Raw genomic sequence first — 11,237 nt, 5'->3', positions numbered from 1 at the left:
TCACTTGGTGTCAAAGCGCTGGGCGATGCCGTATATCTCTTTGTCACTTTCTTTTTATTATTACTCGAGCCTGTTACGTAATACTTTACCACCATTTTAAATAATAGGTTGTTTCATGATCTTGGAAAAGTTATTAGCGTACCTATGAGAACATCGCTATCGTGATGAACCGGTGAATCGACCGTACGCCCCAGTTTAGCAACACGTGTTGCAAAGCGAGTTCATTGATACTTGAACAAAAACAAAAACGTGGCATTAAAGAGTCGTAGACAGAGACAAGGTAAAGCAATACAGGCAATACAACTGTGATATGATGTCTCTGTCGAAGTGCGTTTGGTTAAGTTTTTTTTCGCCAGCTACAACATTCACGGCAGTGTATTACCCGGAAAGTCGTACGTTCGATCAAATCCGGCGTGATCAACCTTTGGGTACGAACACGAACTCGAACTACCTGCTATTTCACTGCACACAGTTGCCAGGCCTCAAGGCTACCACAGAAACGAGATGATTTCGGCTACCTCGTAGCTGGTAGACACGTAATGCGTAGTGAATAAATCAAATCCCACAAACCGCTTAGGAATCCAGTTCTCCTCAGCCAATCGTCGCAATGAAATTCTTCCAAGCAAGCCCAAGCCAGTACCAGTGGTCTTCCAATCACCCTCTTTGACGACATGAATTCCCAGGTGCAGTTTCCTCTCCAGCATACTTGCTAAGGTATTCTATGCGGTAACTAGATAGTGCTAAGCAGAACAATATTACTACGCCTGAGACGAAAGACGCTATATGCGATATAAGCAGGCTCTGCGCCTGTGCAGTGAAATTTTGTCTACGCGTCATAGTTAGTCGCATGATCGGTAGGCACGGACGCCCAATGTACGCCCGCACTCAGGCGCCTTTTTAAAGAATACTAATGCCGGCGCTAGTAAAAATGTGTCACCTACATAAAAAAGGCTGCAACCGAATCAAGCACGTGCTCTAAAACCACGAAACATCTAGTTTAAATTTAGAGATGAAATAAATTGTGTCCTTCAAAAATAAAAGCAGCTGGTACGTAGTTAGCCATTATAAAAAGTTTGGGATGATTGGAATTTTTCTACACCCTGAAGCTGCCGCAACCTGTCCGGCAAACGATGCATTTCGCCAAATTCTCAATTAGAAGACGAAAGAATAGCTCACAATGTGATTTTAGAAGGAAGTGACGTAGCAATTACTAGTAGAGAAGCGGCAAAGCAGATCACACAATCGCCAAAATGCAGGAAATATTCCAGCTTTACCTAACATAGTAAAACACCGATATAGAACAAAAGGCGTGAGTAAAAGTCGAAACAACAAAACCTAATTATGCACTGATAATGACACGAATATCGGTCAGCCTGCTGTTCCAGAAACATATCACAACTGAATTACGCTAAATAAGTACCGTTATCGCAACAGAATATAAGACGTCGCACCCTCAATTTTCATGATCACCGCGCAGGTCCTAGTTTGTCTCTGATGATAACTTTAAATTTATCAGAGAAGCCCAGTCGAAAATGACAACAGAAAATTTTCTGTAGTACGTCGTTTGTCGTATTTTTGCGTGTCGTACAGTCGTACCGTCGTAGTCTTGTCGTACAGTCGTCATGTTGTGTCGTCATTCTGACATTTGTCGTGTGTAGTATTCCTGTAGCAATTTTGTTGTTTTATCGTGTGTTGTAGTCCTGTAGTGATCCTGTAGTATGTCCTAGTCCTGTAGTAAACCTGTAGTGATCCTGTAGTATGTCGTAGCCCTGTAGTAATCCTGTAGTGATCCTGTAGTATGTCGCAGTCATGTAGTAATCCTGTAGTATGTCACAGTTCTGATGCTCTACTGCTAGAATCATGCCTGTCTTGTCGAAGTCCTGATGCTGTGTTATGTATTCTTGGCGTCTTGCAGTCCTGACCTGTCGCACAATGCATTCATAACAATTCTGTTGCAGCAAATATCAGTATTTTTGAATCCGGCCATGCACTGTATTTGGGCTGTCCACTGTAAGTAAACAGTTAAGACAGCCCAAATATGCCACGAGCCCATGCACAGGCAAACTGAAGAGAATACAAAAATTTTATTTTAGTTTCCTTCATGCACACACAGCTCCAGGCTCGAAAAAACAAGTACAAGTACCATTAGAATTGGCTTGCCGAAGGCTGAAAGTGCACCGTCCCTAACTACAAGCATTATGGATGATCCGCGCAATTCTAACGCTGCAAAGCTGTCTGAAGCTGCAAAAACCTTATAGTAAATACACTACATTCCCAGGGAAAAGCCACCAATAGCTACAGGCTGCCACTGATGAATTGTACAGCTGCAGAAAGCCACAGAAAGACACAAAAAAACTATCAATGCACACCTCATGAAGCACAAAAACGACATTGCAAATTACATCCACCATTTCTCACAATGACTGTTTAGTATTAAAACGGTAGAGACACTGGCTCTGGCGTTCACACCAGCCAAATTGGCAAACAAGCTCATGTACCTCCTATCGGCGAAGATCAGCGAAATTCTGCGCGAGATATCTAGCCAGAAGCTTGTGGCACTTGTGCATTTCAGCTTGCTCGCAGACCTTCACTTGGAGGTAATGCCAGAAGGAACCTGCATCGATAGAAAAAAAAACGAACATTGATGCAAGACAATGACAGGCAGCACAAAAAGACTGAAAATCATACTGCTAATACTGTGTCCTTAAACTGCGCCATTTTATAAAAGCTAAACACGCTTCTGCATGCTGAGCAATAAGAAGTGCTCTCTATTGCTTATAAAGTTCTTTTCACATTACTGTGCCTATTCAAAAACGTTCAATTTAAACGATACCTTGCAAGCCCCTTTCCACAGCGTTCCTGGCAATTCTGGAACAAGTCAAGCCATTAGGACTTAGCTCAGAAAATGTCCTTTCAGAATCAGTTTTGTTTCCATTTTTCAACAAAAACGTGATTTTTGACATGTATTTGCATCACATGGGTGCAGAAAGGGGAGTGGTCTTTGCGCGTCACTGCTACTAAAGAACAATGCATGCCAACCGTAGGTACTCTGCATCAGCGTTTGGTTTTTTACTATCAGGGCATGAAGGGTGAATCAGATGATAATTTTTAAACGTCAGGTTTGCAGTCACACAGTAATAACCCCTGAAATCGGCTGAAAATATCAAGCAGTGCCCGTTTGCAAAGTTACTTCACGATTTTAGGCAGTCTTATTGCCTTTGCGCACATTGTTCTTAGTTGTGTTGTAGTTCTACTTACCACAGGACCATTCAAACAGTTAACAACAGTTTCAGTTTTGTTTCTGAATCGCGAAATTCATATTTAGTGTTACTCTGCAGTTACTTAACTTCAAGCCTACCTGCCATGGTGCCTTGAGCATCCGCTAAACATCCTCACAAAAAAAAAGCATGCCACTCCTGATTCCCCCCCCACCATAAAACTTTTTCTGCAATAAGAACTTCCAATGCAAGTCAAAAGATAACACCCAGTCACCAGATATCAGTTCCGACGAAAAGAGCACTTCAAACCGGCTTTACACACCCCCAGCTGTCCGCCTGCCAGTTTCGTTTCCATACAAGGGTATCTCCAGAGGTCTAGTGCTGCTCCTTGATTGAAATGTCTATTCGGATGGAGTCTCCAATACCTCTTGTACTGTTTCATTTCAAAAATGTTAGGTGCGCTGCAATGCATGAGGCTCATAGTGCTGATCTTTTTATCGCACAACAGCTACTTGGGCAAAGTTTGCGGGGGAACGATTTTAGCGCATTGCACCGCATTTCTGTAAGCAAGGCTACAATAGCGAGTCAGAAGGTGATGATAAACCGCAAGTTTATGTTTTTAGCGATAACTGACAGTGAACGTCAACAAGCATCAACCACGGAGCTTCGTTTTCAACTCCATGCATGTTTTTCCGCATCGCGTGCTTGTCCCGAATACTGTGCTGGCTGTAAATGCAAAGTCAGTCACTGACAAAATGTTTTTACGTCACACGGGGACACATTGGTGCCTCTGATAATGTCAAATCGCCAGATTTCTTCCAGGGAACCACCCAAAATTGCCCATGTTGAAACGCAGGTTGGACTTCACCGCATGGCACGGGCACCACGCGTGGTATTTTTTTTTATCTTAATTAGTTCTTACCAATGATTTTGCAGAAAAAATTTTTTTCTTGGACCCCTAAAAATCGGTCAATTTTCCAGCGCTAACGAGAGTTAAATTACTACAGCGTGACATCATACTCATAAAACTTTCCCCAAAGAGTATAAGCCAGCTCATAAATCTAAGCGAAGTTAAGCAACGACAAAAGTTCAGCAAATTAAACACATTAAAAAGGAAAAGTGCCGATACTCCCTAATGCAAAATTTGCGCGCAGCGTGAACTGCAGTCTTCTCAGTCGAGGGGCGTTGTTGCCGTGTAAATTTACACAAACTATCAATGCAGACAATCAAAAATGCCTCTGTTTCAGTAACTGACCATTTTGGATTAAAAGGACCCTGGAACACTCTTTAAACAGTGCCAGTAAACCTGCACAATGTTTAGATTACACTGCCAGGAATACCTGAGCCAAATACTACCAGTCCATGTGAAGCGGTGAGCACACAAATCGTGAAAGACGGGGAAAAACCAACCGCGCACTCTTCGTTCTTGGCATGGCCTAAACGACGTCATTGCGGCCATGGCTGTTCAATTGGCTGTCGCTGGTCAACTTTGCGACTCATTTCTCACATTTCTTGTGAGGATTCGCCGTCATCGGCGCTGTGTACCAATCTCTTCTATGCCTAAACCTGCACGCGAAGTTTGGTATTTCTTTTGCTGAGTGCGCACGGAGTTTGAGTGAAAAACTGAATACTCTACTTTCAACGAGACCACTAGGCAACAATTGCTTATTGCTTCAGAAACGCTCTACCAGCCTGAGCGCGCGCTTGCAAGCAGGCAGCCATGCCTGCTTTTTTGTGGCAGCAAACCAGAATTGACTCCCCCCCCCCTCCCCCACGTTGCAGAGAATACTCCCCAGCCTATGATATGTCTAAGGACGCCGAAGAGAACGCTGCAAGCCGCCCCCCTCTCCAGGAGAGAGCCCACAGCTTTCGTTGCGTTGTCCGCAGTCGAGTTGAGAGAGAACAACTATGCGCGATTTGTAATTGTGCATAGTTTCGGTGACAGTAAAAGGCTTTTCATAATTCTTGGAAGGGCGATTTCTAGGACAATAGACTTTACCCCAAACTATATTCCGAGTAGTCCATGGCAAGTGCTGCAGGGTCCCTTTAAAACAGTAGAGACACTGGCCTAGGTTTCCAGCAACCAAATTAGTAAACATGTACCTTCTTATTGGTGCAGATCCACGGACCCTCGTGCTAGATATCTCGCTAGCAGCATGTGTCACTTGCTCATGTCCCCTGGTTCGCAGCCCTTGATCTGCAGGTAGTGCCAGAAGGGATCTGCATCAATAGAACAAAACAATACATGTAATGCAAGACAATGGCAAACAACGTAAAAAGACTGCAAATTAGACTGCCAAAACTGTGTTTTTAACCTCTGCCATTTCATAGAACTAAACACAATGGCTCCACATAGATGAGCTGCGAAGCCAGGCGCAGTCGACGAAGTGCACAAAACAAACTACGTTTGTTCATAATTTGCAAGGCAGCATACTTACCAGTCGTTTTACTGAATTAAACTTGGACAGACTCGAGCTTTATTCTAGCAAACAAACATGGGGCTGTCTGTTTCCCTTACTGTGTGCGTAGCGCACAACCCAATTTGCTCGACCAGTGAAGATACCAGACAGGTCGCATTTGGCTGTTCGACATCCATGTGTAAGAGGGTGTGTGAGAGGGTGTGAAACCTATAGTTTTGCATGCACGACCTACCCTTCTTTCTCTGGTCCCCACGTGTGCACGCATAAACCAGCAACCGCTTATATGTGTGTGCTTAGCAAAAACGACAAGAGCAAGCGGCACCCTGAAAATGGTTTCAATGGAATAAAACCCGAAGGGGCGGGGGGGGGGGTTGAAACACAGACTGTTTCGCTGTAAAACGAATGCCCCCCGTGCTAAAAAAGTGGTGCTTTTCTCATTTATATTACTGCAGAGCATAACATTACACTCATAAAACTTCTCTCCAAAAGTATATGCCAGCTTGTAAAACTTTCAGCTAAAGGGGCCATGCAGACACATCACAAGTTCGGTTCATTCGAAAGATTGCCACGTTAAAATCATAGTGACACCACTTTTAATGTGCGCTTCACCCAAATAAGCTATATAAGTAGGGAAAAAGGGAATGGCCATGCAACCCACTAGCCCACTTCCCGCAACAGAACCTAGATATCCTATGTGCCCAGCTGTGCGATTGGCTGAGGCCGGCAAAAGCAAACACAAATTAGGTACGGCTTGCAAGCTTTCCAAATGAGCTATTTGCGCATAAATGCAATGCATATTCATTTCACAGCAGTACGAATGGTGCGAGAAACAATAAAAGTACAAAATACACGTAACCATAGAAATATTGATGAGCACTGCTGTTGGTACTGGGCACACTATGCTTATTGTAGCTGCACAGCAGTCCGCCGCTTTGGAGTTGTCTTACGTGACCCTGTTTGTCGAACATACCCCATGTTTTACAAAACGATTACTTTCTACAGTAGCAAAAACAAGCCAAGTTCTGGGACTAACAGAAAGAAAGCGTTAAACACCTACTTTCTTCACAGCCAGCGCCATAGAGGGCTCGAGCTGGCGCAGCTGGTGTCGGGTGCTGGTGGTTCTGCAGGGCTCATGCTGGCAGGGAGCTGAGGGCCATGTCCACTCTTTTCACTCCCTGGAGAGGTGCCTGAGTCACATGAAAAAGTGTTGCACTCTTAAAACAATACGCAGTACAGGCAATCAGTTTTAATAAAGGCTGTGGCTAGCGTTCCGTCCAGACGAAACGATATACAAGTGCTAAAATTCTGTCCAGACGGAACAGGGCGCTGCGGGTTATCCTTCCGTCCAGACGGAATACAACTGAGAGCTTAGCGTTCCGTCCCGACGGAGCCGGCGTGAAATTTGTACAGTTCCGTCTGGACGAAAGCAAAACCGGCTGATTAGACGCCCTGCTCCACCTTCAGATGTGGTGTAGGGGTTGCTCCTCGGATAATGGCAGTATTGTACTGGGTTCGATTCCCCCCGGACATGCTTAGTTTTTCTTTTTTTTTGCATGGTTGCGCCAGCGTTATGCAACAGCTAACTTCTTGCCCACTTTACAATTGACGCGGTGGGAGCAGTCGGTCTTGATTTCGCACTCAACCGGCTGCTCTGCTACCGCTCAATAGAGCCAAGGCCGACATTGCCAGAGTTCCGATCACCTCTAGTTCGTAATGGTGATTACTAATTAACGGTTCTTCTGGCTAGTCAATGAGCGGAAGCGGTTCATTCAGCTGGGTAAATATCAAGAACGACTGCCCTCGCTGCTTGTTGTGAAGCAGGTTTTTTTTTTTTTTTTTGACGCCCGCGTCTTCTAGCTGCCTCACTCAGAAAATGACGCGCGTCGCGCACGGCAGTGGGAGGAGCCAGCGACTTGCACCATTGGGGAGGCACGCGCCTCATGGCGGCAGTTTCAAAGCGCTCGACTCAGCCGGCTGGCTCCGCCAGCATAGACTGCCAGAGATTTTAGGCCACCACCCCGGCAGGGTGGCCGCCACCCCGCATGGGCGCTTTCACTAGCTGTGCGGATGATGTTTTGTAGTACCGTTCTCGCCCAAAATTATAAGCTCCTTTACCGCTTAAGCAACTTCGCGCGTGTCTTGAGCGGCATTTTGAGCGGTCGCTCGTGCTCCCGACACCATAGTTTCCCTACACCACTTCGAGGCCGAAGCCGCCGCCATGTTCCTGCCACTGGCCGCGCCGGTCGCAGCGTACCGGTGGTTCCGCTGCAGCGTCAGCGCGCCTGTGGCGTGCGCGGCGCATTTTCGCGGGCAGAAAATGCTCTGTCCGATCGCCTTTCTTGAGTTTTGTAGATTTTTACCCTACTGGTCAAACCACTTCTGCTCATTGACTAGCTAGAGTCACCGTTACGAATCACCGAATCACCATTACGAACTAGAGGTGATCGGAACTCTGGCGATGAACGTCGGCCTTGGCTCTATTGAGCGGTAGCGGAGCAGCCGGTTGAGTGCGAAATCAAGACCGACTGCTCTTCCCGCGTCAATTGTAAAGTGGGCAAGAAGTTAACTGTTGCAAAACGCTGGCTCAACCACGCAAAGGAAAAAAAAAAACAAGCATGTCCGGGAGGAATCGAACCCGGTACAATACTGCCATTATCCGAAGCGCAACGCCTACACCAAATCTGAAGACGGAGCACGTCGTCTAATCAGCCGGTTTTCCGTTCACCTAGACGGAACTGTACAAATTTCCCGCCGGCGAACGCTAAGCTCTCAGACGTATTCCGTCTGGACGGAAGCATAACCCGCAGCGCCCCGTTCCGTCTCGACGGAACTTTAGCACTTGTATATCGTTCCGTCTGGACGGAACGCTAGCCACAGCCTTTAATAAATTGCTCCGCTTTTAAAGGAATTTAAAGGTTGGTCAACACCGTTCTCAGCACGCACAAAATCGCAAACAAGTCATTCTACATAGGTGCAGATTGTCCTTTTATGAGACTAACAAGTCACTTTTAGGGTTGGGGCTGTATGAAAAATATAGAGCAATAAGTTGTATTGCCCACTCATAGTCACATTGTTAGCAAGTCTGCTACAAAACATAAAGCAGCATTGCCATGTTCCTGCACTTTCACTAGAATTGCAGTTTTATGAATTTTTTTTACTAGGCCTTCTCTTCCAAACAATCTCATTGTCAAAATCCTTTACAGCGAGTAAAGCACTTTCAACGGGCAGTAATTTATGCAGTGCCTGCAAAAAGGCCATGGCTAGCAACAAGATAAACCAATAGCTCAAAATCTTCGTATAGAAGCCACGTGACAAGGTCGTGCTGCAGGGCAGTTTTGTTTTCACCCACCCAAAGAAAGGAACCTGTTCAATCAGGCTGTAGGCTCCTTAGATGGTAATGCCACATGTTTGAGGAAGTGAAACCTTCCTGCAACAGTTCACATTACAGCCAACTGAGCATGATAGCAACTGCAGTATCTGGTACGTTGCTTAGCTCATAATAGTGATAAGAAGCCATGCACACAGATGGAGCATTGTTTACGCACTGTTGAAAAGAACTTGCCGGCCACTCCATGTTGAGTGATCGCAGCCCCCGCATCTCGGCCTCCAATTGCACGACCCTCTTCCTTAAAACTGCTACAGGGTCTTGGTCCCTTGCGGCAGCTCGAAGAATGATGTCGACCTTCGCTGATCTTTTCTCTGCCTTCGCAGTTTTTTTGTCTGCCTGCAATAAGAGGTCAAGAGATAACATGCCATACTTGTTCCGAGCCTCGTCCACCATAATGACACCTATTTAGAGCAACAAGCACACTTCAGTGTCATTTTACACGTGTTTAATGATAGTTATGAGGTCAACTTTCCTGCAAATATTGACTTCCCCTAATAAACATACCTGAAAGCGGTGGCTATTCTAGCGCCTTGGCATTTATGTGCGTCATGTTCGATAAGAGCATTTACAAATAACATTACTGCACTGGCTGCTGGCAAGACGGCCTTCACAGAAAAACCCCGATTTGGAAGCTCGTACAGTCGGCAAAAGGCTTGTCTATAACGCGCGAGCGGCGTGCTCTAGACTGCGCGCGAGACACTTAGTGAGAACGCCTGGTTTGACACCGGTAGAATGTGAGCATGAGCGACCCGCATCAGCGCGATGGTTCTTTCCCTTGTCGCTGTGCCCGTCGCCTTGAATTCCGTACATTCTTTCGTCGTGAGAAGCGCTGCCTGCACTGCCGGGCCGGGTAACAATAGCGGAAATGAGCGATTGGTAGTAGAGCGTTGGCTGCGTTTAACTACGTGCAACGCTTTTTTTGCGGCGCCCTACACAATTTAGACAGGAGTGTTTTCCTGTATGGGAGACAACGAACGACAATAGCAGAAAACGCATCGCTGCCGGTGTTTTATAGTAACTAGATATCGGGCCGTGATCGCTTGCACAGTGCATTGAGTATTGTGGCGTGAGCCCGTCAGCAGTGACATGCAAAGCCGAGCCCTGAAACCGGACAGTGGCGCTCAAGGGACTCATGCAGCTATTGGCGGAACGATAACGCAATGAACAGATGTGCGCCAAGGCTAATGCAGACGAAAAACTCGCACAACGAGCGTTAAGGCGGGTAATCTCCGGTTTTGTTTCCCGGTCCGGAAGCGCAGGCACAGAGCGCTTATTACGATAAAAGAAGGCGTGGAAGCCAAGGCGACGGGTGCAGCGAGGAGGGACACAGCCATCTCGCTGATACGGGCCTCGCATGCACACATTCTACCTGTCTTAAACCAGGTGTTATCACTACGTGTCTCCCGCGCACTCCGGAGCATGCCGCTCGCGCGTTAAAGCCTTTTGCCGACTGTACGTGAGAATGTGGCTTGGCGACTACTCGACGCCGACACGAACAATGCAGATGAATTCCTACCCCGACTAACTGGTAGCCAGCACAGTCCTGAATAGAGCGTGTTACGTGGAAAATGTGCAAGATGGTAATACGAGCCATTTTCTTCGGCGTCGGCGCCATATACGGTGAAGCGGATCTCCGCGCCTTCCGACGGCTCAGCCGGCATGCCGATATTCATTCCTTACTTTCTGCGGTTAGTGGCAGATGTAAAACTGCTAAAAAGCGCTCAGACACTGTTATGCACAATTTAAGGGTAAGAACACTTACCGGTCAAGTGAACGATGGTGCCGTCGAAAAATCTTTCCGCGTCTCGCTGTCGCCGAGCCAAAACACTTCCCACGCCACGCTCGTAGTCGTCGACGACCACCACAAAAAAATTACGCTCGTCCGTAGGCCCAACGACTTCTCTTCTACCTTCCAAAACATACTGAACGAAAACGCTACACGGTTACGCTTTGTTACACGGTCACACTACGTGCATACGACAACGATTGACCAGCGCAAGAAAAGAAACACGGCGTAATGTGTGTTGCCATGTGTGTTGCAACACTGATGGCTGCGGCTACGGCTGGCTACGGCTTCAGTCGGCCTATATAGGCGGCGTTGGTTGATGCCAGAAGATGAAGCCGATGAAGCGATACATGAAAACTCAATCATTTTGGTTGTAATAATGAACATAATTTATTAACGGGTTACAAACCTCTTGATAAAAATTA

The 11,237-nt window shown here is 46.5% G+C and overlaps 1 long non-coding RNA gene across 1 annotated transcript; it reads right to left on the bottom strand.

The window, feature by feature from the left end:
* Positions 1–2,065: 2,065 nt before the first annotated feature.
* On the bottom strand, positions 2,066–9,602 carry LOC144142054 (uncharacterized). Its single transcript, XR_013316806.1, has 5 exons — positions 9,531–9,602; positions 9,201–9,362; positions 6,696–6,825; positions 5,322–5,438; positions 2,066–2,614 (listed from the first exon to the last, which is right to left on the bottom strand). It is a non-coding gene; the product is annotated as an uncharacterized LOC144142054 (long non-coding RNA).
* Positions 9,603–11,237: the final 1,635 nt, after the last annotated feature.

This window comes from Haemaphysalis longicornis, unplaced genomic scaffold, assembly GCF_048455015.1.
Source record: "Haemaphysalis longicornis isolate Haplotype H1 unplaced genomic scaffold, Haemaphysalis longicornis Haplotype H1 scaffold_6, whole genome shotgun sequence".
Classification (NCBI taxonomy): domain Eukaryota; kingdom Metazoa; phylum Arthropoda; class Arachnida; order Ixodida; family Ixodidae; genus Haemaphysalis; species Haemaphysalis longicornis.
This window is presented reverse-complemented; position numbering and strand designations above follow the sequence as displayed.